The sequence below is a fragment of the Elgaria multicarinata genome, chromosome 8 (genome assembly GCF_023053635.1).
Source record: "Elgaria multicarinata webbii isolate HBS135686 ecotype San Diego chromosome 8, rElgMul1.1.pri, whole genome shotgun sequence".
Taxonomy (NCBI): Eukaryota; Metazoa; Chordata; class Lepidosauria; order Squamata; family Anguidae; genus Elgaria; species Elgaria multicarinata.
The window spans coordinates 49,720,219-49,743,276 of NC_086178.1; positions in this window are offsets into that span (position 1 = coordinate 49,720,219).

The window sequence follows — 23,058 nt, forward strand, 5'->3', positions numbered from 1 at the left end:
TGAATTGTTTGCTTTGTATCCATGGCCAATGCCATCAACCTTTCCTACCCCGATTGATTGATTGATCGATCTGTCTATCTATCCTTATGATTAATTTCCTCCTTGATCATTCCTTCCCTTCCCTTTCACTTTTCCCCTTCCCTCTCCTTTTCCCCATTTCTTTTCAAAAGGTGGTTGTGGTGGTGTTGCTGGTGTGGCCACTTCAGGAAAGATCATGCAGTGGTGGGTTCTGATCCACTGAAGGCCAAAGTCTTAAAGGAAGGCCCCAATTCCCTTATGAGATAGATGTGGAGTAAAGTTACATATCTGTCTTGAAACCCCCGCTTTTCCCCTGTGAATTTCCTTAAGTTAATTTTTCTAAGGATTCAAGCCTATTTTTTCCCATCTAGGAAAAATTTCTCCCACACCATCACTCTTTTTGGTCCAAGAATTGTAACAGGGAAAAAAATATATTCAGCAGAGTCCTACAAAATATTGGCCCCACCACATGGTTGTAGCAATTTTATCTACTGTGCCAAACCCCCATTTTTTGCCAAATATAGACAGAGTGGTGCTTGTTAAACAGCCCCCTCTTTGTCAATTAGCTTCTACTCTTGCTAGAATGCTAAGCGGCAGTAGATGATAGAAAAGAAGTTTGTAGGATTTATATAGGGTGGGATCCAGACTTAGGTCATTTCTACACCAGCCCAATAGTCCAGGCTGGTCACGGCTGAGTCCCCGTGCATCCAAATGATGCACAGGGATTCCTGGGAGCAGTGGGGGATGGGCACGGGTTGTCCCAGGGATAAAGGAACCCTGGGAAAACCCAGTTTTACCCATGGTCCCGGGAGCATCCTGCAGACCACGGGCAGTGTGGGTGCCCATCCTGGCTTCTTCCCTCCTTCCCTTGAGTAGCGAGGGTCAGCAGAGGGAAGGAGCTGGTCCAGGAGGAATGCAGGGACATCGGTGGGGGTTGGGGCGGGAGCAGGGTTGGAGGTGTTTTATTTCTGTTTTTTTACCTTAGTTTTCATTGGAGTGCAAGTGCGCTCCAGCGCCTCTTCTTTAAAATAAAATAAAATAGTGGCCGTGACAGAGCCCCTCTCACCTTCCAGGATGTCGCACTGCCATCTGGATGCCCCGGAAGCAGGTAAATCCAAGTTCACCCCCTCCCTCCCACTACACTCTTGGATGTAGAAATGGGCCCCAGTCATGCTTAGAGCAAACCTGTTTAAATCAATGCAACAAGGAAGTCATGACGAACTTAAGTCATGTTGATTTCAGTGGATCTACTCGAAGCACAATTGAGTCTGGATTCATCCTGTGATGTTCACAAAACCCACACTATTTCTGACCTCCAACATTGATGCCAAGTTCATCATAATGTGATGGAATCTTATACAATGAGATGACTTCCTTGAGGGTTCCCCCCCCCCAATGTTTACATTGAAATTATTTGATCTAAAATTCAGTCCTGTATTTTACTAGCGAATGGCCCCAGCTTCAGATGGGTTGGAATTGCCTTTAGGTTGATACAGAGAAGCCTTCAAGCAAACTTACACAGATGACACAGTTGGACACATTGTGAGCACCACACCTGAATGAAATCATGCCTGCTAGCACCCCTAGGCATGGGCTCTGCCATGGTCCATACCTATAGCCCTCTGAAGCAGGGGCCTGTCTATTCCACGCTCCTTAGATGGAGCTGCCCCTCAGGAGAAGGTAGGGGAATGCCTGTAACTCAGCCTATTAATCTTACCTGGCTTCAAACTGTGCTTGTTGTTTTTTCATATTTTGTCATGGTTTCTTTTCCCACCTCCAATATTTGGTGCTTTTAAAAAAATGTCTAACAAACATGAAGCCCATGGATGTTGTATGGGTAAAATCTTCTCACTGCAGTGCTCAATCATGATGGGAAGTTTGGTGAAATTGATTAAATAGTATTGAAGCAGTGTATCTTTAATTTTTTTTTATTTGACACCTTTTTTGGTTCAAGATGGCAGCTGAAATGTTCACTATGCCTAAAACAATCCCAGAAAGAGGATTTGTTTCATAACAATTGGATGTGCATTTTTCAAGTCTGTTGAAGACATACAATAAAATATTTCCTGAAGAAGAAGAAGAAGAAGAAGAAGAAGAAGAAGAAGAAGAAGAAGAAGAAGAAGAAGAAGATTCTATTTCAGTAACATTCTTCACTCAACTTCAGCACTTGGCTTCCCAAAGCACCTGCCCTTGTACAGACTAATCCTAAGTATGTTTATTCAAAGTTTCCAATGAACTCATTGGGATATTCCTAGGGAAGTGTGGATCAAATTGGCAACTTTTGCATTTAACTGAAAGATATGTGTGAACTATCTGGAAGGGCTCATCTCTCTTTTTGGATAACACCAATCTCTTGTTTTCAGTCCTGTCTTGTGGCAGTGTAGGTCAAACTACATGCTACGTTAACTGCAGAGTGTACTGGTGAGGATGATATATATATATATATATATATAGAGAGAGAGAGAGAGAGAGAGAGAGAGAGAGAGGGAGAGGGAGAGAGACTACACACTATGCAATTAACTTAAGGTGTAGTTTGACCCTGAGTTGGGATTAAGCACATCCCTTTTGTTAGTTGAACACATATGATTGAGTGCAGAGGTAGTTAATCTGGTACCTTTCAAATGTTCTGGACTGTAACTCCAATAATCCTTGACCACTAGCCATGCTGGCTGGGGTTTATTGGAATTGTAGTTCAAAGGATCTAGAAGACAGCAGGTTGCTCATAACTATTTTACACTTAGGGAAAGAACCCAGAATCATTACATTAGTTTCTTCCTCCAAGATGGTTTTATTCATCTTTCTAGGGACTATGGGCCACTCTTCTTTCCATCTCCTCCTTGATTTCCGCATTAGATCTTTGAGGGTTTTTCAATTTGGCAATGAATCCTGGCTCCTGAGAGCCTGCTGTTAGTTCATTTTCAGTATACCAGCAATGCAGACAGAAGAATATCGTAAACCCAGCTTCAGCTCTCTGCTTTATTACTGATTTAATGATTTGGGGGACGAACCTGACTGTTTATTAAAACATTAAACTGTAAAGTTTAACAAGGAATAAGTAAAGGTTTTTCTTTTCCCGTCTGATTGTCAAAAGCTGCCCGACAGTGGGATGGAAAAAGACTTCTGCCTAATCCCTCTGCCATAAGATATGCATGCACGAATGTCAGAGACAGAGCACTTTGGGAAGAACTATTTCCACCATCAGACAGACGAGACAGGTCCACTAATTTCAGGAGCTTTGAGACTCCCTAGAAAGTAGAACATGTTAACTCTCTATATAGCCTGTGCTTAATTTATCCAGCTATATTGATGGTGGTATTGCACAAGGGCCCCCTAAAATGTGCTTTTGACTGTTAACCCTTTCAGCCTCACATGAGCTAGACTTACGACGATTCAGCTCACAGCTATTTCCAAGGCACACCTTTCTAACAGATCTTCAAGTTATTTTAGTTAATCTGGTTAAGAGTCTGATCCAGCATTAAACAAATTCATGAAGGATAAGGCTATCAATGGCTTGGGATGGGGAGAGCAAGGAATGTTAGAGCTTGCCAAAATTCTCTGAACTCCTCTTCAAAACCCAATTCAACTCGCTCCTATTTTCACTTGTGACTTGTTTTTTGGTTCATTTGGATGGGGAAAGTGCACATTTCTGTGTACATTTTTTAAAAAGTCCACACTTTTCTCCATTGACTAAAGTGTGAAAATACATGTGTGTGTTTGCAACGTGCATTGCAAAGTGCACTTTTTTAAAAAGTGCATCTTTTGAATGTGATCGCAATTTTAGGAATGCATAGATTTTATTTTCTAAAAAACAAAATACTCCCGTTCGCATTCAAGATTGCAAACAAGGCAAGTTTGGATGTTTTGTGAACTGAATGAGATTCTTGTATATCCCTATCAATGGCTACTAGTCATGAAGGCTATATACTAACTCCAGGAACTTCAGCTGCTGGGGAACATGAACAGGATGGTGCTATTGCACTCATCTCCAGCCTGTGAGCTTCTCAAGAGGCATTTGCTTTGCCAGTGTGAGAAGCAGAATGCTGGACTAGATAGACCCTTGGTTTGATCCAGCAGGGCTCTTCTTATGTTCTTACAAGTCTAGCTGGAATAATACAGAGTTGATTTGTGTGAGCTGATCTCTGCTTTGTATCAATAGCTGTCACAAAAATCTGAATATGATTGTTTCTGTTCAAATCCAAGGTAGATGGGGGTGGGGGGGAAATCCAGACTTCCTACTACCAACAGAAAATGTGCACATCAGATTTGTATGTAATATCTCTAATTCCCATGCTGTACTAGATTCACATTATGCCATTCTATGCACTTGAATGGTAGCTTATTTGGGTCTGGAGTTGGGATGAGCGTTACACACTTAACTTGTTGTTGCTACTTCTTCCCCACATTCTACCACTGACTGGCACCCATTTTTCTTTTATATGCATGCATCAGCAAATCACCCAAATGTTGGCTGAAATTGCAGAAATGTTGCATGTTTTGGCTCCAATTTGCTCAAATACATATTTGTGCAAATTTTGGCTTGCCACACAGGCCTAATCTACACCAAGCAGGATATTGCACTATGAAAGCAGTATATAAAAGGCAGGAGCCACACCACTGCTTTATAGCAGCACTATAAGTGCATTGACAACTGCTTTCATACCACTTTCATAGTGCAATATTCTGCTTGGTGTAGATTAGGCCACAGAAAAGGCAAAAACTTCATGGAGTTTGGTGAAAAAGCCATAGCGTGGCCTGCAAATGCAGGCACACATCAGAACTCCATCAAGTCAAAAGAGATGGGTATTTCCCAGCCACAGATATCCCTAGTTTGAATGTGTCCTCTATTTGAAGGGCTATCCAGTCTATGTCCAGTTTAAAGATAGCAGCAGAAGGTAGATCTGGATCTTCTAGATATACGAATTAGCATGTGCAAATATTTAGCCTCTTTTTTGGCAATGGGAAAGCAGGCTTGGTACTTATTGCTCATACAAAACAGCTCATGCTGCCAATGTAGTCTTAGGTACTGTTTGTCATCCGCCCAGAGAATGTTTGTTATTGGCTGGATTAAAATGAGAATGAAATAGGCCCTCAGTTGAGCTGGATTTTGTCTCTGTTCAAGGTACAAATAATATATGGTAGGCTATGTGGGCCAAACGGGATGTGGCAAGGCAGATATGTTTGTTTTTCAAATGGGTGCCCCATTCACATATAAAAATAGCAAAGTGTGGGCAGGGGACTAAGTTGTACAACAAAAGGGTACACTCAGAGCAGGGGAGATGAACTTCCCCCTCACTGCTTACTTTTTCATCTTCAAGTTGCTGAAGGCACTTTTGTCTACGGCCCCAGAAGTGACAGAGTTGTGCAGTGTTATAGACTGTGTGTAATTCTTGGACAATTTGTGACAGGAAAGGGTTGTCTTATCCAGAGGTCAGATTGAAAGGGAAGACAAGGTTTCTGGTCATGTCCAGGTCAATATTAGCAGATGCCATCAGGCCAAAAAGGTTTGAAATGACGGGATTGGAGCCTGCGAGGCAGTTTTCATCCTTACAAACTCTTCCCCAAAGATGATGGTTGGAATAATGTATCTGAAGATAGATAGATAGATAGATATAGATAGATAGATAGATAGATAGAGATATATGTACACACACACACACACACAGAGAGAGAGAGAGAGAGAGAGAGAGAGAGAGAGAGAGAGTTCTATTTACATGCACGCACATTGACATATATATATATACAGAGAGACGTGGGAGGTAGTGGAAGGACCTCTGCCCGAACAGCAACACAACACCGGGAAAAGCTAACCCGATGCCACTATTAAGTCTTCAGGAACCAGAATTCTGTCTATTAGGGATATTTGCCTGAAGCCTCTCTCCTTCTAGCTACTAATGTATTGATTCCGTTAGCAGCACACCTCACATTGTATTATTTATAAGAAACAATACTCTCTCCTCCCTCGGCAGTGTTCTCTGGCTGCAAGAACTGTCTCAGCACGAAAGGTGCTGGAACAATTTTGGTTATGTTTCCATAGCTACCTCACTGCTAAATGTGGTTTGCTCCATTTTAAAGTCAACTAGCATGCATATACGTGCAGACAGACTTCAACAAATGAAGTATTTGCAAGCTAATCTCTGGCCTGCCTATTCCTTCCTCATTTTCATGCAATTTGTATTTTTCTGAAAGGGAGACGCTGCTGCATAAATAATCAAGGAACTTGCATTGTAGTTAGGAGTGTGCATCTCTCTGTGTGTATCAAGGTTAGGTAGTGGGGGTGGACGTGTTTGGGGGAGGGAGCAGGGAGGCATCCTGGCAATTTCTCCCCTCTAGTTTGTATGCTTCAGTCAGCACTTATAATAATATTATAGATATTCTACAGACTCCCTTTTACGAAAGAAAAAGTAAGAAAAAAAGAGGAAGTTTGAGGTAGGATGGTGCCCCCTAGCGGCAATTGGGGTGTTTGCAATGTGAAATCCGTATGTCTCAAACACCGGCCAAAGGGAAAACAAAAGCCGCACCCCAGCTGTTCTATCGGTGTCTCTAAAGTGTAATTATTATTGTATAATGTTATTTTTAGGTTTAGGTTTTTGCTCTAATACTCCAGCTTAGAAGGAGGCATCCTCTGCACACAGATAAATCCGATGGACAAACATTGTCTCTTTCAACACTTGATTCTTTTGGGATACTTTTTTTTTTTTGGAATATCACTCTGTGGTCTAATTTAATTTAAGACTGGGGTTTAAGGAAAGGCCTCCAAGTGAAGGATGAGGTGCAGGGCCTGCCTATTCCTTCCTCATTTTCATGCAATTTGTATTTTTCAGGTTCCAGGACCAAAGGAACTCTGTGTAAGGTAATTAGAACTATGTACAAATGCATAGCCATGACAGTATTTCATGGTTTGTATTCTTCTGCCTGTCTGAAGTCACTTGAGAGAGGAAAGGAGATAACTGCCCCCCTTTGCCCCCAATGTTACCACAGACCCTATGGCAGGGGAAGGCAATATTTTGGAGCCCTGGGCACATCTGGCAATTGGAGAAACTGTCCTAGGCACTGACACAAAATGGCTGTCATGGGAGGTGTGGCATAGGACAAGTAACCTGCCTAAAAGACTGAGTTCAAGGCAGAGGTGGAGTCTAGCTCCAACACACTAAGCACTCCTTCACCGTTTTCAGCACCAACAGAAACCCATTTCACAGCAATCCCAGCTGCTGGTAAGAAAATGTATTAATTAAAAAATAAGTGAGAGGGGCAGGGCATGTTAGTGGGTGCCAAGGCAGGTGTCCAGGGGTGCACTGGAACATAAGAAAAATAGGAAGCTGCCTTATACTGAGTCAGACCATTGGTCCATCTAGCCCAGTATGGTCGACACTGACTGGCAGTGTGGACATTATAAGGAAAGTGAAACAAGCTGAAAGCAACTGCTTGTGCTCAAACTTTGAATAGGCTTTGAAATTATAGTTACCCAGGCTCACTCCAAGCAGTTGTGTGTGTGTATGAGGCAACAGTAATGCCAGTGTTAACGTTTGGTGCAGAGATTTAGGGCTTTGCCAATAAAAACAGGTTTGAAAGGGTCCATAACCGTTTTTTATGCTTGATTCTAGGTGTATCAAGAATCTCTCCAGCTCACACAATTAGAACTGAACTTGGAATAGTGGCAGTTTCAGACCTGATTCACCTTAGGTTGTTTAATTATTGGTTCAAGCCAGTTCAAATGAGTGAAGCCAGGCTCCCTAAGAAATGCCTAAATGAACAGAAAGTTAAAATCTCAGAAAAATCTTGGGTTTACAGTTTCTCAAAATTGGTATTGAACTATGGTTTTAGTGTGGAAGGTCTAAGTGCTCCCAGTACTGATATAAGCAATGTTTTTAAACAAAGAGTACTGGATAGCAGAGCACAGATGGACATAGCTGCCCTGTCAAACAGAAGGTCTATGAAATGGTTAGCAAGGGCTAAAACCCAATTTCAGTAAGAAAAATATCTCTTCTTCCCAATGAAAAGAGGTCAACGCATGGCCTTTACACATCCCATTCAAGCAAATGGACACAATGGTGAGACAAGGAAGATTTTGGGGCATTCCAGTAGAACACAGACTTTGTATATGTGGTGCATCTGAGGTGGAAGATCTGGCCCACTATTGACTGGAATGCCAGATATATTCCAGTTGTAAGGAACACTATTTCTCTCCGTTCCTTGGGCATATGAAAAACTGGGTGGTTGAGGACAAACTGAATTTCTTCTTATGAGGATCTAACTAGTTTGTGGCTCAGAGGGTTGCCCTTTTTGCAGTTAAGGTGACCAGTTTAAGGAAAATGGAAAATGAAAAACGTGTTTTAAATGAGCTGTGAAACAGCTTTTAAATCTTGTGGGGCCTCAATAGGAGCATGTACTTATAAACTTTTTATTACCTTTATTTTAGACTTTTTAAAAGTGATGTTTAAGATTCATGTATATATATTTTTGTTTTTAACCTGTTTATTGTGTGTGAAATGGTTTGAAGACTTATTCAATAAACTTGGGATGATGACTAGCAGTGGCTCTCCAAGGTTTCAGGCAGGATTCTTTCCTTGCCCTACTGGAGAAGCCAGGGATTGAACTGGGGACCTTCTACATGCAAAGCATGTGCTCTGCCACATTGAGCTATGGCCACTGCCTAACCCTGCCCTGTGGCATGGGGAGAGGAGGGACCTGTGCTTCCGGGCCAAACTAGAATATCCTTTGCCCTTTGGGCAGTATCCAGTGTTAGTCTTACTTAGAGCAGACCCATTGAAGTGAATGGGACCTAAGTGGGATGTGCCTAATGGGTCTACTCTAAGTAGGACTAATACTGGCTCATACTCTGTATTGCTTTCCCTTTTTAAAATAACAATGGGAAATCAAGATTGGGAGTGCCATACATGGAGTTTGGTAGCCTTCCCCCTGTGCTATGGTCCCCTCCCTGTGAGCCTGGTCCTGATTGCCCCTCCCTCCCTGCACATTTTATTTATTTATTATTGCATTTAGATCCCACCTTTTTTCCCTCCTTAAGGGATCCAAGGTGGCATACATAATCTTCCTCCTTTCCATTTTGTCCTCACAACAACAAGCCTGTGAGGTAGGTTGGGCTGAGAGCCTGTGACTGGCCCAAAGTTACCCAGTGGTTTCCATGGCCGAGTGGGGACTAGAACCCAGATCTCCCGACTCTCAGTTGAACACTTTCGCCACTACACCACACTGGCTCTCACTTAACATATTGCCTAGTTTGAGAAAGTGTACCAAAGAGAGACCTGGCTCCTAGTCTATTTCTTCCTCCTGCTCACCAGTCACTCTGGAGGGTCCAGGGAGGCTCAGCCTCCATTCACCCTGGGGCAACAGTCCTTGGGATGGATTTGCCCCTCCTTATGTTGGCTGAAGTAAGTGACATCCTTGCTTCCCAGCCAGGACCAGTGCCTTTCATTGCCCTCTGCTGTAAGTACGTTGACTCTACAATGGAACAATCCTTTTACTGCTTTTTCAGATTTATGGAATACATAAAAGGAACCCAAAGCTGAAATATTCATCAGGATCTGTGCTCAGGATTAAGGAGGTTTTTATTTTATTTTAATCAGTTCAATGTTTTACAACAAAAAATTCAAACTGAAGCTTAAGAGCTTAAGAGGGATGTGCCAGCACAGAATGGTTTTCCTCGCACACAGATAGACTCGTGCGCTGCAGGGCAGAGCTCGCCATTCCTGGAAGCTATCTGGGATTCGCACAGGCACATCAGTGTCATGATTGCCAAATAACAGAGCAGCTAAGTAGCCTTGGGCAGGTAGCTACCAGGCATTTGGGAATGTGATGTGAGACAGCTGTTCTAAAATTTAGGGCAGGGGTAAGCAATCTCATGACCACCAGATATTTTGTGCTACAACTCCCATCAAGCCAAGCCAGAATGCCCAATCATCAGGGATTATGGGGATTGTGTTCCAAAATATCTGAAGGGCACCAGGTTGCCTACCCCTGATATGGACTGTGTTGTGCGCCGGTTAGGGAAGTATGAGAAATTTGTCTCAGTTCATTTTTGATCTGGATTTAGCCACGTCGCATGTTTCAGACCAAAAATAGACTCAGGTGCAAACTGTGGTCGAAGTCCATACATACCATGTGTGCATTTTTGGCTTTAATTGTTTGAACTGCCCAGAGAGCTTTGGCTATTGGGTTCTATAGAAATGTAATAAATAAATTAATAAAGCCCAGAATTAGAACAGAGAAGCAATATGTGAACAATTACTAGCTAAATATTCAGATCTGGTAATTGCTGCTATTATTATTATTATTATTATTATTATTATTATTATTATTATTATTATTGATTACTACGGATGTGCACAACCACCACCCAGAGAGCTTTGGCTATGGAGCAGTATAGAAATTAAATTAAGAAGAATAAGAAGAACATTTGCCCTGGATACAACACTTCGGCATGGATGGGGTTGTCTTGGCTTTGCGGCTTAGATTATCATCATGTTTTGCCTCATTATCTGAGGCAGAGGCTCACCTCACTTCATTTTCCAAAGGTATAAATGTCATCCCTACTGGCCAAAAGGGTGGGTGGGGGAATCAACAAATGCCCACCACTGTTTAATTTTGGGGCAGAATTGGACGAAAAGTGTGTGTGTGTGTGTTTTGAAGTGAGGGTCCTAACTTAACATCAGCTCTCCCTGCTTCCTTGACACTGACAAACAGTGTGTATGTGTGTGTGTCTGTGTAGAACAGCCTTCTCCAACATGGTGCCCTCCAGCTGTTTTGGACTTCATCCCCCAGCAGCCCCTGCCAGCATAGCCAAGGTTCAGGAATACTGGGAGTTGTAATACAAAACATCTGGAAGGCACCAGGTCAGGCAAGGCTCATGTAGTGTACATTTTCATCCTGTACACATTGAGAAAGTATATAAATGGGATCATCTCCGAGCCACAATTTCTTGGGCTGAGGATTCAGATGCCACGAGCAAGTCAGGGGAAGCAACATCTGAGCCTCCAGACTTCCAAGGCGCTGCCTGCTGAGGTGAGGCACTCAACAATCCTCTTGCCCTAAGGTCATCCCAGTGAGGAGCCTCTGGAATTAGACCCACCTCGTGCATCGTGATTGAAAACTCCAGCCCAGCTGCGAAGCACTGCCTGGAAATAACTTGTTGGTAAGTAGACAGAACTCTGTAAATCCTGCTTACGACGCGGCATCTGCCAGCAGCCACTGTCTGCTGCTCCGCTCCAATGCCTCCGAATCTCTGCGAGTCCCTTGCCCTCCTCGGCAGCTTTCTTGGTTTTTCCTTGGTCACTCTTCGTCACTCCTGACTGCTTCTTGTCTCTCTTCATCAGGCTTAGCAGCGCTCAAGCTTGCTGTCTCGCTCCCACTCCTTCTCAGTCTCTCTTGCCAGCACATCCCACACAGGGCAGCTTTCAAACTCAGTAAGCTCCCTAATATCCTACCTTCTCTGCCACCCTCTCCGAAAGAGGTCGTGACATAGATGGAGGTTGACAAGGGAGCATCCAAAAGCCTGGGGAGACGGGCATTTCCTAGAGAAGATGGCTTAGAAGAAGAAGAAGAAGAAGAAGAAGAAGAAGAAGAAGAAGAAGAAGAAGAAGAAGAAGAAGAAGCAGCAGCAGCAGCAGCAGCAGCAGCAGCAGCAGCAACAGCAGCTTATTCTCCTAAGAACTTATGTCAGTGGCTGTCCAACTGGGCTCATACCCTCACTTTGAAGTGGTTACACTGCACAGTGGCAATAGATGGGGGAGGAATTTAATCCACAGATGCATAGCACACTTCTGTCCCCAAATGTAATGCAAGGCAGGTCTGTTGACAGCAGTAGAGCCGTGTTCATTTCATCAACTGGAGGGTTTGCCTTACAACAGTGCCCCTCTATTATTATTATTATTATTATTATTATTATTATTATTATTATTATTATTATTATTATTTATATAGCACCATCAATGTACATGGTGCTGTACAGATTATACACAGTAAATAGCAAGACCCTGCCGCATAGGCTTACAATCTAATAAAGTTGCAGTAAACAATAAGGAGGGAAAGAGAATGCAAACAGGCACAGGGAAGTGTAAACAGGCACCGGGTAGGGTGAAGCTAACAGTATAGAGTCAGAACAAACTCAATATTTAAAAGCTATAGGGAAAAGAAAAGTTTTTAGCTGAGTTTTAAAAGCTGTGATTGAGTTGGTAGTTCTCAAGTGTTCTGGAAGAGCGTTCCAGGCGTAAGGGGCAGCAGAAGAGAAAGGACGAAGCTGAGTAAGGGAAGTGGAGGTCCTTGGGCAGGCGAGAAGCATGGCATCAGAGGAGCGGAGAGCACGAGCGGGGGAATAGTGTGAGATGAGAGAGGCGAGAGAGGCAGGAGCTAGACCGTGAAAAGCTTTGAAGGTCAACAGGAGAAGTTTATAGTGGATTCTGGAGTGAATTGGGAGCCAATGAAGAGATTTCAGAAGTGGAGTGACATGGTCAGAGCGGCGGGCCAAGAAGATGATCTTAGAGACAGAGTGGTGGACAGAGACCAGCGGACTGATGTGAGACGAAGGAAGGCCAGAGAGAAGAAGGTTGCAGTAGTCCAACCGAGAGATAACCAGTGCGTGAACGAGAGTCTTGGCAGAAGAGACAGACAAAAATGGTCGAATCCTGGCAATATTATACAGGAAGAAACGACAGGATTTAGCTACTGCCTCGATATGAGGAATAAAGGAGAGCGAGATCAGCTTAATCTCACATCCTTCTCTTTCGTCACCATTGTAATTTAAACCACTGGAGGCTGGTGGCTCCGATGTCAGTGGGACAGCGAATCTGCTCCAGGTTTCATTCAGAACCAGTCAGAACTCTAAAGGAGTCTGTTGGAGTCCAGACCGGTTCTGGCTGAAATCTGGAGCAGATTCATTGCCTCACTGACATTGGAGCCACCAGCCTCCACTGATGTAACGTTAATAGGAGTCGCAATGAAGTCATGAATGCTAAGCTTGACTCTTCCAAGGAAGGCTATTGTACTTGTTGTTTGTCCATTTTAAGTCCACAGTTACTATGCCACAGCAAACCATGGCAGCAGTGACAAAAAGCAGGAGTTAGCTAGGCTGCCCTGTGTTTCCCCATTGAACTGCTCGATTCGTCTGTATAGACGGCTGCTGGCAGCTTCCTGAGATGGTTTCTCCTTGAGACAAATTGCTCTGGGTCTTCTCTAAAACTTTAGTAGGAGACTATGACCATCCTTCCTGCCCCACCAGCCCTATCTGAGACCCCCCTCCATTATTTATTTATTCATCCTTTAAATGTCTGTGCTGCCTTTTCTGACAAACCTTGACACATACATTCACAAGATCACTAAACCCAATTATTACAAAATGAATGACAGCAACAAAACAGAAACAAACAGCAGTTAAAAAGAATGCAAAACACAAGTGCCATTGCCACGGGGAAGTCACTGTGCACACTTTCCAAACTACAATCCAGTTGCGGAAGCGAACGACAGTGCAATAGCCCAGGGACTGCAGCTTAAAATAATATGAATGATGGTGCATTTGACCTGGAACAGCAATTACACACATGCACACACACATATACAAACACCCATGCTCATGAACCCACCACCAAAAGATCCTGTGAACAGATAGAACTTTCTCTGCAGTAATACTACATGGTATGTTAATGGCTGGAGAGAGCAGGGCTGTGCCTACTGGCTCCACCCCAATGTCGCCATCCCAGTTGGCTCCATCCTTTTGGCCTCTGCACATTCAGTGGAAGGTTGGAAGAAGTTGCTGATGGACATTCAGGGAAACGGGTGTCAGCTCCTCCACATGATCACTCTGAGCTATGCACCGTTGGAGCTCCTGATCATGTGAAGGAGCCTATGCAGAAGAGCTTCTTAAGGGTTTTGGTTTGATTTGTGCTGCCGCTGAAAGTGGCAACAGCGTCGACTCTGGCCCCCACTTGGCATCCACCCTGCAGGTGTGCGGGGAGGCAGTGTTGCAGAGCTCCAAGGCAGAGGTGGAGCTAGTGCTGACCCAAAACCTGTCTTCCAATTTCCTGAATGTTTTCTTCTCCCATATAAAAGAAGCTTTCATTGTACTGCCTCATTCTCGAGATATTTTTGAATTTATTTTGGTGGGATTCTTGAGGTTACCTAACATAATCACTCTGGGGTGCCTAAGGGTGCAATGGGTGTGTTTTCTTTCCATTACACATCTCACCATTGCTCTGCAGCCTCCCAGGCTGCCTGATATAAAAAAGGCCCTATGGGAGGAATGATCTGTTGTCTTCCCCTGAGTTTTGATTGAAGTGTGGGAAGCTGAGGAGGCTGTAGGCCATCAGAGAGATGATTGTATGATGAAAAACAGGGCATTCATACACACTCCTCCGCCACCTCATAAGCAACTTCTTTTCTATCAAATTGAATGAGAATGGTTGAAAAGAAATGAGGGAAACATTTTTGGGACAGCACTAGATGCTAGTAATGCTCATACGTAGAACCACTGAGTTGACCACAGATAAAAAATGCTCCTGAATAACAATCACATCTTTCCTGCAATATTCAGGGGGAGAGCTCTGCCCCCGGACCCTCCTAAAAGGGTACCCTAGCCACAACCTTGACAGGCTTCAGTGGTGGAGGACATGGTTTGCATGCAAAGACTCCCAGGTTCAATCTCTATGATTTACAGGTTGGACTGGTAAAGACTCCTGAGTGAAGCCCTTGAGAGCCGCTGCCCATCAGTGCAAACAATATTAAGCTAGATGGGGCAATGGTCTGACTCGGTAGGAGTTCAGTGTTCCTTCAAATGTATTGCTGCCTGGTGAACCCGGCCTGCTGGGTTCCTCGTAAACCTTGATCAGCTGTTTCTGCACCCAAACGTTTTCAGCAGCAGTTGCATGCTTTGGTTGTGCCAAGCTGGAATACCCAGTCATTGCATCGTAAAGCAGATCTCTGGCAATCTGCCTGTGGCATAGCCAGTTTTAAAAGCTAGTAGCATTCTAGTATGAAAATTGTAGTTCCCAGCTTTTCAGCTCTCAAATGCTAACATTGGTCCATATTTCTATTTTTTGCATGAGAACGTTAGATTGTTTTAAGTGCAGGATCCCATCCAAAATCAAGTCCATCTTTGTCAGTTCTTTTGTTTAAAATGCGCTTTTGATTTAGCTGTGTTTGTGAAAGATGGTTACGCTCCAATTGCTCTCCTTGATTGTCCATTCCTTCTTTTCTTTGCTGTGTCTCTCAGCAAGGCAGCGTCTCTTGAACTTCAACTATGTTTACTTTCTCTTGTTTTAGAACTTGTTATTCTCTTGAATACTTTTCAAATTCAAATTGTCTGTGCACAGACCGCAAAGTCCAATGCGCAGTATCATTAGCCCCCTTTTGCTCTTGCAGTATTTCCCCCTAAAACCACATCACATGAACCCACAGATGCTAAATATGTCCCTCTTTCTATTTCATTTTTCTCTGTGTGCTTCAACGAAGAACTAAACATTGCAATTCAATCATTGTTAAAATCAATCAGTAATCAAATATGCATGCATTAATGTTCTCATCTCCCAGCTGGTAGATGTTCGCAATGCATGTGTAAACAATAAGAAGAAGAAACCAAACTAGATTTTATTAGCTGATAAAAGTATGAAGGCTACATACATTTCAAGCAGATGCAGGGAAAAGTGCTCATGTCTCATTGCATTTGTCCTTTGTCTGTTCAACATTAATTTGGAGAGTCCATCATTGTTTTACAGCTGTGTCTTCTAGGCTACAGTAATGAGGGTCCTTACTCGTAAGAGGACCATTAGTCTTCTACATCAAATTATGGGCTAGGATCCACAGAATCACATTACTACTAAACACACACAGGATCACATCGCTACTAAACAAGGAAGATTAACCCACACCCACATGAGATCAGGGTGGCATAGCTGACTACACATAGATCGGAACCCTACTGTAAATTCTACCTTAGTGACAGACTCAGTGAGCTTTTCTGGCAAATCAATTATCTGTCTTCCTCATTATCTTATTGTTTCCTATTATTTCCCTAAAATGGGAATAAAAGTAAGGACTTACAAAAATATCATTCCTGTTGACAAATCATGCACATGTGTCCCATTCCTGCTTGTGAATGCAAATGAAAGCAGGAAAACAATTCTCAGAATTTTTTTGCTACTTTCCAAACTTGCATTGATGGTCAGAGGAGTACACTTGCACAAATGCACAGTTCCAAATATTTGCATTTGTGCAAATACCCCCATTTCACATTTTTACGCTTTAGCCTACAGGGGAGAATGCACATTTTTGGTCTGGAAAATGAGCATTAAAAAGAAAAGAAAAGTGTATTTTTCTCAGTTGTGCACCTTTAAAAATGTGCATTTTCTCCAATCAGAAAAAAAGGGAGGCTTGTGTTGAGGAACATAAAGGAGATAAAATGAGCTTTAAGGAAGGATATGGGGAACCTCAACAAACTCAAACATTGCATGTTCACCCATCCTAAATGATTGTGACCTATGTTGCAATCTGTTTGCTGGAGACAAGCGCGTTGCAGATTGTACCGCACTTTGTATATGACCAGTGCTGCATGAATTATGGCTAGGGGTGGACGAAATCGCCTGTGATTGCCTTGGTGGATGCTCTCTCTTTGTCATTGCCATCCTCCACTCTGCTTCTGAGGCTCGCAACCATTAATGCAACAGGGGGAAGAGTGCAATTTCTGGAGACTCCAAAAATCATGCACTTGGCCCTGCTGTGTCAATGGTGGCCTTAAAGTCCCTATTATTACAAGGACAAATGCTTTACCCTTCCGTTAATGGGGCCTTTATGGCTGCCATTGACACAGCATTTCCCCCTGCTATGTTAATGACAGCCACCCATTTATGGAGGGGGGGAGGGCAAGATGTCGGAAACTAGGTTGGGCAGTTGCCAAGAGCATCAGACTGGGTCTAGGGGTCCAGATACACATGGGGTGAGTGGGTCTGTCAGCCTCCTGGACCCAGATGCTCACGGCAACCCTAATTATGGTAATAACAGCAAAGCGTTAAGCATAATGCAGATGTAGACATTGTTCCTGTATAAATAATGGGGCATCTATAACACTATGCAACTATGCCCCCCTTTTAAACCACCATCATGGCACAGCGGGAGTAGGGCTGCTTTGCTTTGCTGCCCCGAGTTATCTCTTATTGGAAAGCAGGACATACGTCTCTTAAATAAAATGAATGAATTAATATGTTTACTGTGGGTGCTTTCAGGCAGAGGGCTGCTAGTGATACCGATCAGAAGGCATTGTGCAGCCATTTTGGCCTTTCCTTCCTCAAAGGATTTTTTACAGTAATAATAATAAAAAAAGACAGAAGAAGCAGTGGGAAAACACAGGAGGGTTCTGAGTGGAAGACATTGTCATCTGGACCCTTCGTAATATTCCAGGAATGAGGCAGGGGATGGCGCCGTAGAAGCATTATCTGGAAGCACCCTGTATCTACTAAATTATATTGTTATACTATTGTTTTATTATGGATTACGGATTGCAGTGTTGTAGGCTGTTCTGAGTAACACCAACACATTTGCACTTCCTTTCAGAATACCAATCCTACTGAGTTGGCTTACAAGTAAAATTAAAGACATTTCCACCTCTCCCCCTCAAATGACACTCACAGCAGCTAACCATAATGCCCAGATTAACAAACACTTAATTAAAACACAGTATAAAATTAGATACATTTAAAAGCACAACAATTTTTTTTAAAAAAAATGAACAGCACTAACCAATTAACCCCCTCCCCCTTCAGCAACAGACCAGCTCATGTGCCAAAAGACTGCCTGAATAAAACTATCTTTGCCTGCCGGTGGAAGGACAACAGAGAAGGGGGCTACCTCTCTGAGGTTACAAAAGTGACCTCAGAGAGGGAGGGGTAAAGGGGGAGTTCCAGTGGGTGGGGAGAGGAGGGGACTGGAGAGGCTATGCTGTATCCTTCTGCTCTCCAGGCTCATAACCCTTTCCTTTTGATGCACCCCAGCTACATGGGCAAAAAGCCCATTTAGCTAAAATACAGTTCACCTCTGCTGCTGCTCCCATTCTGCACTGTATGTATGTATGTTCAAAGGTGTGTGACCATCCCGCTAGGATTGCACCCTAAATGTGTTTTTGATGGCAGCTCTGCCAAGAGAAGGGCCTCCCCTGAAGATCTTAAAACTTGTATGAGAGAAGGCAGTCTTTCAGGTAGCCTGGTCTCAGATTGTCCAAATCTTCCATCCTCTTTCTCTCAGGCCTTAGCTAGAACTAAGGTTTATCCCAGGATCGTCCCTGCCTGCTCCTGGGATATCCTGTGTGTCATTTACATGAACAGGGATGACCCCAGGACGATCCCGGGATAAACCTTAGGTCTAGCTAAGGCCCTAGAATCTTTCCTACAGAATAATTGGTAGTTGATGAGCTTGTGCCAGTTGGGACACTGAGAACATCCAGTTGGAGCAGGCCCTGTGATCTTCTTCACATGCTTCTCTCCTTGTTTTTCATAAAATTCTTTCTACAGGGCAGTTGAGGATAGAAGACTCTGTTGTGGGGTGGGAAGTCCAGCTGGGGCACATAGATTTATATCTGGTTGTTTTTGGGAGCTAGATTTCTGCAATGTTTTGTAGGAGGGTAGGAGATAAAACAATTGCATAATGAAACTTTACAGGATTTTCACAATCCCACCCCCATCCCAACCTCAACCTCCCCCCTCCCCAAACGTAGTCACCAACAAGAAACCTGGTGTTGCTTGATCAAAACCCTCTGATCTTTGACTTTAATTCCCATGAAGCTTCTAAACATATGCAGCAGACAGAGCAGAGCAAAGTGAACCACAGGCAACTCCCCCCACCCCCGCATAGTTTCCTTTCCCATATTAAATATTTAAATCAATACCACATCCAATTCTGTAGTCATTGTGTTATTTATGTTAATATTTAATTCAATAAAAGCCCACATTTTAGAATGCTTTCCAATTTATTTTATGCCACAACGGCAGCTATAATTTTTGTATAGCATTGACAGGGTTGCCAGATGTCCTTTAAAAAATGGAAAAAGAGGGCTTTTCCTTCTTTAAAGAATGGCTGCTTGTTTAAGAGCATTAGCGTTTTGTAGGGTATAATGAAGGCTCTTTATTTCAGTCATCAACCTCCAAAAGATCCCATATCTCTGACATTTTAAGCTGGCTACTCTTAGCACTTAACAAGGCAATGTAAACCAGGGTGTATGACAATTTGGGGGTCTTCTTTTATTCTAGGAATGTGGCTAGATTGAACATGATTTGCTCCCTCATCAGACATTGCTATTTTTCCTTGGAAAGGCCGACAATTCCTCAGATGTGGAAAGCCGTTGTTCTGCATTCTCCTCATCTAGCCCTTCACCAACCTCCGTCGGATGGTGGGCACTTTTAGAATTTTGAGCAAATGTCATGGGCACTATCACAAACTAACTCTGCCATGTGGACTGGTAGTGGTGGTGAATGCCCAATCACAAAATAGTTGCCATGGTTGGTGCAGCCTGTCACAAACCAGAGGCATTCTGGAGAAAGGAAATGAAGATGGCGGGTAGCCACAAGCTAGGTACTTCACACTTTACAACTGCCCAAGGTAAAAATACACAACTTTTGAAATTAAACCTTATAAAGTGGGGGGGAGAGGACCTTGGTGGGCACCAAGGGAGATGTCTGTGGGTACATTGGTGTCCATGAGCGATGGGTACATTGATGCCTGAGAGGTCTAGCCATTTAAAAACTAGAACATAGCTCTCATGGAAGGCTTAGAGGATACATGAGCTAGGAAGGTAGACAAGAGTTTTCTTTCTGTCTCTCAGGAAACTCCTGACAGAACAGGAAACTCCTGACTCTCACCAGATGCAGCTATGTTCATTGCCATTTAGTGGCTAAACTATATAATATTATCATAGAATCATAGAATAGTAGAGTTGGAAGCGGCCTATGCAGCCATCGAGTCTAACCCCCTGCTCAATGCAGGAATCCACCTTAAAGCATCCTTGACAGATGCCTCTTGAATGCCTCTAGTGTGGGAGAGCCCACAACCTCTCTAGGTAACTGGTTCCATTGTCATACTGCTTTAACAGTCAGGAAGTTTTTCCTGATGTCCAATTCAAAGGTTTCTGCAATGGTTCAATGAAAATAGATTCAATATAACTTCTGCATGCATGGCTTTAGTATGACCATGTGGGAGACCCAAGTACCACTGCATTAGGCAAGTAGCTTGGAATGTTGTGGGATCAGCTTCCTGCATGCCATTGGCTGCTTTCCAGAATACTTGTTCTTATAGACCGTCTTCATGTTCTCATTGGTGGTTAGATTCAACTTGTTGTCAAACCCCAGCATTTTACTTCTGTGCATGCTTTACCTGTTTATCCGAATATCCTGCCATTTTGGCCAATGTGGGTTGAAAAGAGGAGAAGGTTTCCCCTTCCACTCCTGATGAGAACAGCACCAGGTTGAATTAATTCAGTTGGGGCAGAGACTGGGCAGCATTTCTTCCATTTCCCCAGGAGTTACTTAAGGTAACTCCTGGGAAAATGAACAGCTGGTGTGCCTTGAAGAAATAGCAGAAGACCAGGCAGAGACCTAGGCAGGATCTACACTACTGCTTTAAAATGGTTTATAACAGTAGTAACAACTGTTGGGGCTCAGAACACACAGTTTTCAAAGTATTTTCAGTGTCAGGTATGGGGCACAATTTTTTTTAAAATGACTCCTGAGGGATGCTCACCAGCGCAGATACACAGGAACACATGGAGCGGGGGGATATGAACTGTGTCAAATATGCACTCTTGAACAGAGATAAGTTTGTATTAAAATAACAACACTCCACCATAAAACACGCCAATACCCATGCACGTGCCCCTCACAGCTGAGTGGATGTTCGCTGAGCCTGGAACTCACGGGAAACAGCAATGACCTTGCAAGGGGAGGGGGACACTCCACAAACTTTCTTTGGAATGGACCTGACAGAGCCGGAAAAACCATGACAAAAGCAGTCAGGAATATTCCGGGAAAACTGAGAGGTGGAGCCGAGATGACCGCAGGAGGAGGTAGGCGTCATGTGGCCTGTTAATGATGACTACCATACAATCCTGCAATGAACAGCTGGTGTAGACTCCTCCTCTCTCTTTGAGTCTGCTGACTACATGCACACTTTTGATGCGCACAGCAGTGGAGGGGTACAAATAATGAAAAGGCTGAACTATTCTCTACGCAAAGTTGCTGAGTCTTTTAGAGATGGTTCTTTAGGTTATATAGTTTACTCTCTGATTTGTTCAAATATGTGCCCCTAACTCCACAAAACTACCCGTGTTCCCAATTTCCCCTTCTTTGTCTTTTCAGCCTTGTTCCATTGTGGCTGTAAGGAATCTTTAGGGCAAGGAGTGGATTTGTAGAAGGGGGAATGACTGCCGTAATGGTATTTTGCTTGGATATCCCACTACCATTAGAAGTACATTAGTTTTGTAACCCAGACTTGGAGGAAAATAAAGGCACACAGAGAGATAAGGAGGAAGGGGAAGCCAAAGGACCTCACTGCCTGGTGACTCCTTTGGCTGTGGATCATTTAATAGAAAGGAATAAAACTCAGTATTATGCAGGGGGTTGGACTCGATGGCCTTATAGGCCCCTTCCAAATCTACTATTCTGTGATTCTATGATTCAGTCTAGTCTGAAAATTAGGTAAAGTTAACACACACACACACATACACACACACACACACACACACACACACACACACACACACACACCAAACACCAAACCTTCTCTTAACTTATCTTGAACCTTCTGGGGCCTAATTAAGAGATGAAAGAAAAATAACACTGTGAAAATAATCATTTTTTATGTTTAAAAGTCACCCTTATAAAATGGATGATGTATAAAAAGGAATTCACTGGCCTTGTGTAGGAGAGATGACATGGGACTAATAAATTGTTTCTCAGCCACTAATGAATCCTATTAGCATTCTATTACCTGAAATGTATCAGATGCGGATCCAGTATTTATAAGAATTTCTTTTTTATCCAAAGATCTCTGCTTGTGTTATATTAATAGAGCCCTTCCTAAAACGGAGGGAAGCTGGATGAGAAAGCAGGCCTGCAATGCTATGAACCTCAGCAGGGCTTCACACATGTTCTTTCCTCTGCAGGCCTGCTGCTCAGTGGTTTGGGATGGCCTTGAACTCCCCTTCTATCTTGGGAATAGAATCTACCACACCTTGTAATGTATTCTAACTGTAATGGATTCCATCTGGGCCCTACAGAGGGTCTCAATAGTCCTCCATCTCTTTTGGTTGTCATTGCCATTCATATATATTTTAGCTATGCTTGATGAGTTATTGATCAGGCTAAAAGCATCAATATCCTTTAACCTATTCTAATCAACCATGTACCAACTCCACCGAGCATCTGTTATGATTTTTAGGAAAAGCTTACCTTGGGCCTTGCTAGACCTGCCGGGATAAGCCGGCAGGGAGGCGGGGCGACGGCGTGCAAACTTTAACGCGCGCCGCCCAGCCTCCTAGACGCACAACGCGCAGGGACGACGGAAGCCCTGCAGCGCCGGCCATTTTTTAAAAAGTTTAAAGGGGCCACGTGCGCCCGAAGACTGCGGAGAAGGTAAGGGTTTTTTATTAGTTAACCCCCCCCATCCGCTCCTGATCCCTTCCTGATCTTTCTCTCCCTCCATGTCCCGTGTGTCGTCTCCCCTCCTTTTCCCTCCGTGTGTGTGTGTGTGTGTGTGTGTCCTGTGTCGTCTCCCCTCCTTTTCCCTCCGTGTGTGTGTGTGTGTGTGTGTCCTGTGTCGTCTCCCCTCCTTTTCCCTCCGTGTGTGTGTGTGTGTGTGTCCTGTGTCGTCTCCCCTCCTTTTCCCTCCGTGTGTGTGTGTGTGTGTGTCCTGTGTCATCTCCCCTCCTTTTCCCTCCGTGTGTGTGTCCTGTGTCGTCTCCCCTCCTTTTCCCTCCCGGGATCTCCCCGGCCGATGGGCACAGCGCTCAGCGCTGTGGCCAGTCCGCGGCTTTTTGTGACTACTCGTGAGTAAGCGATT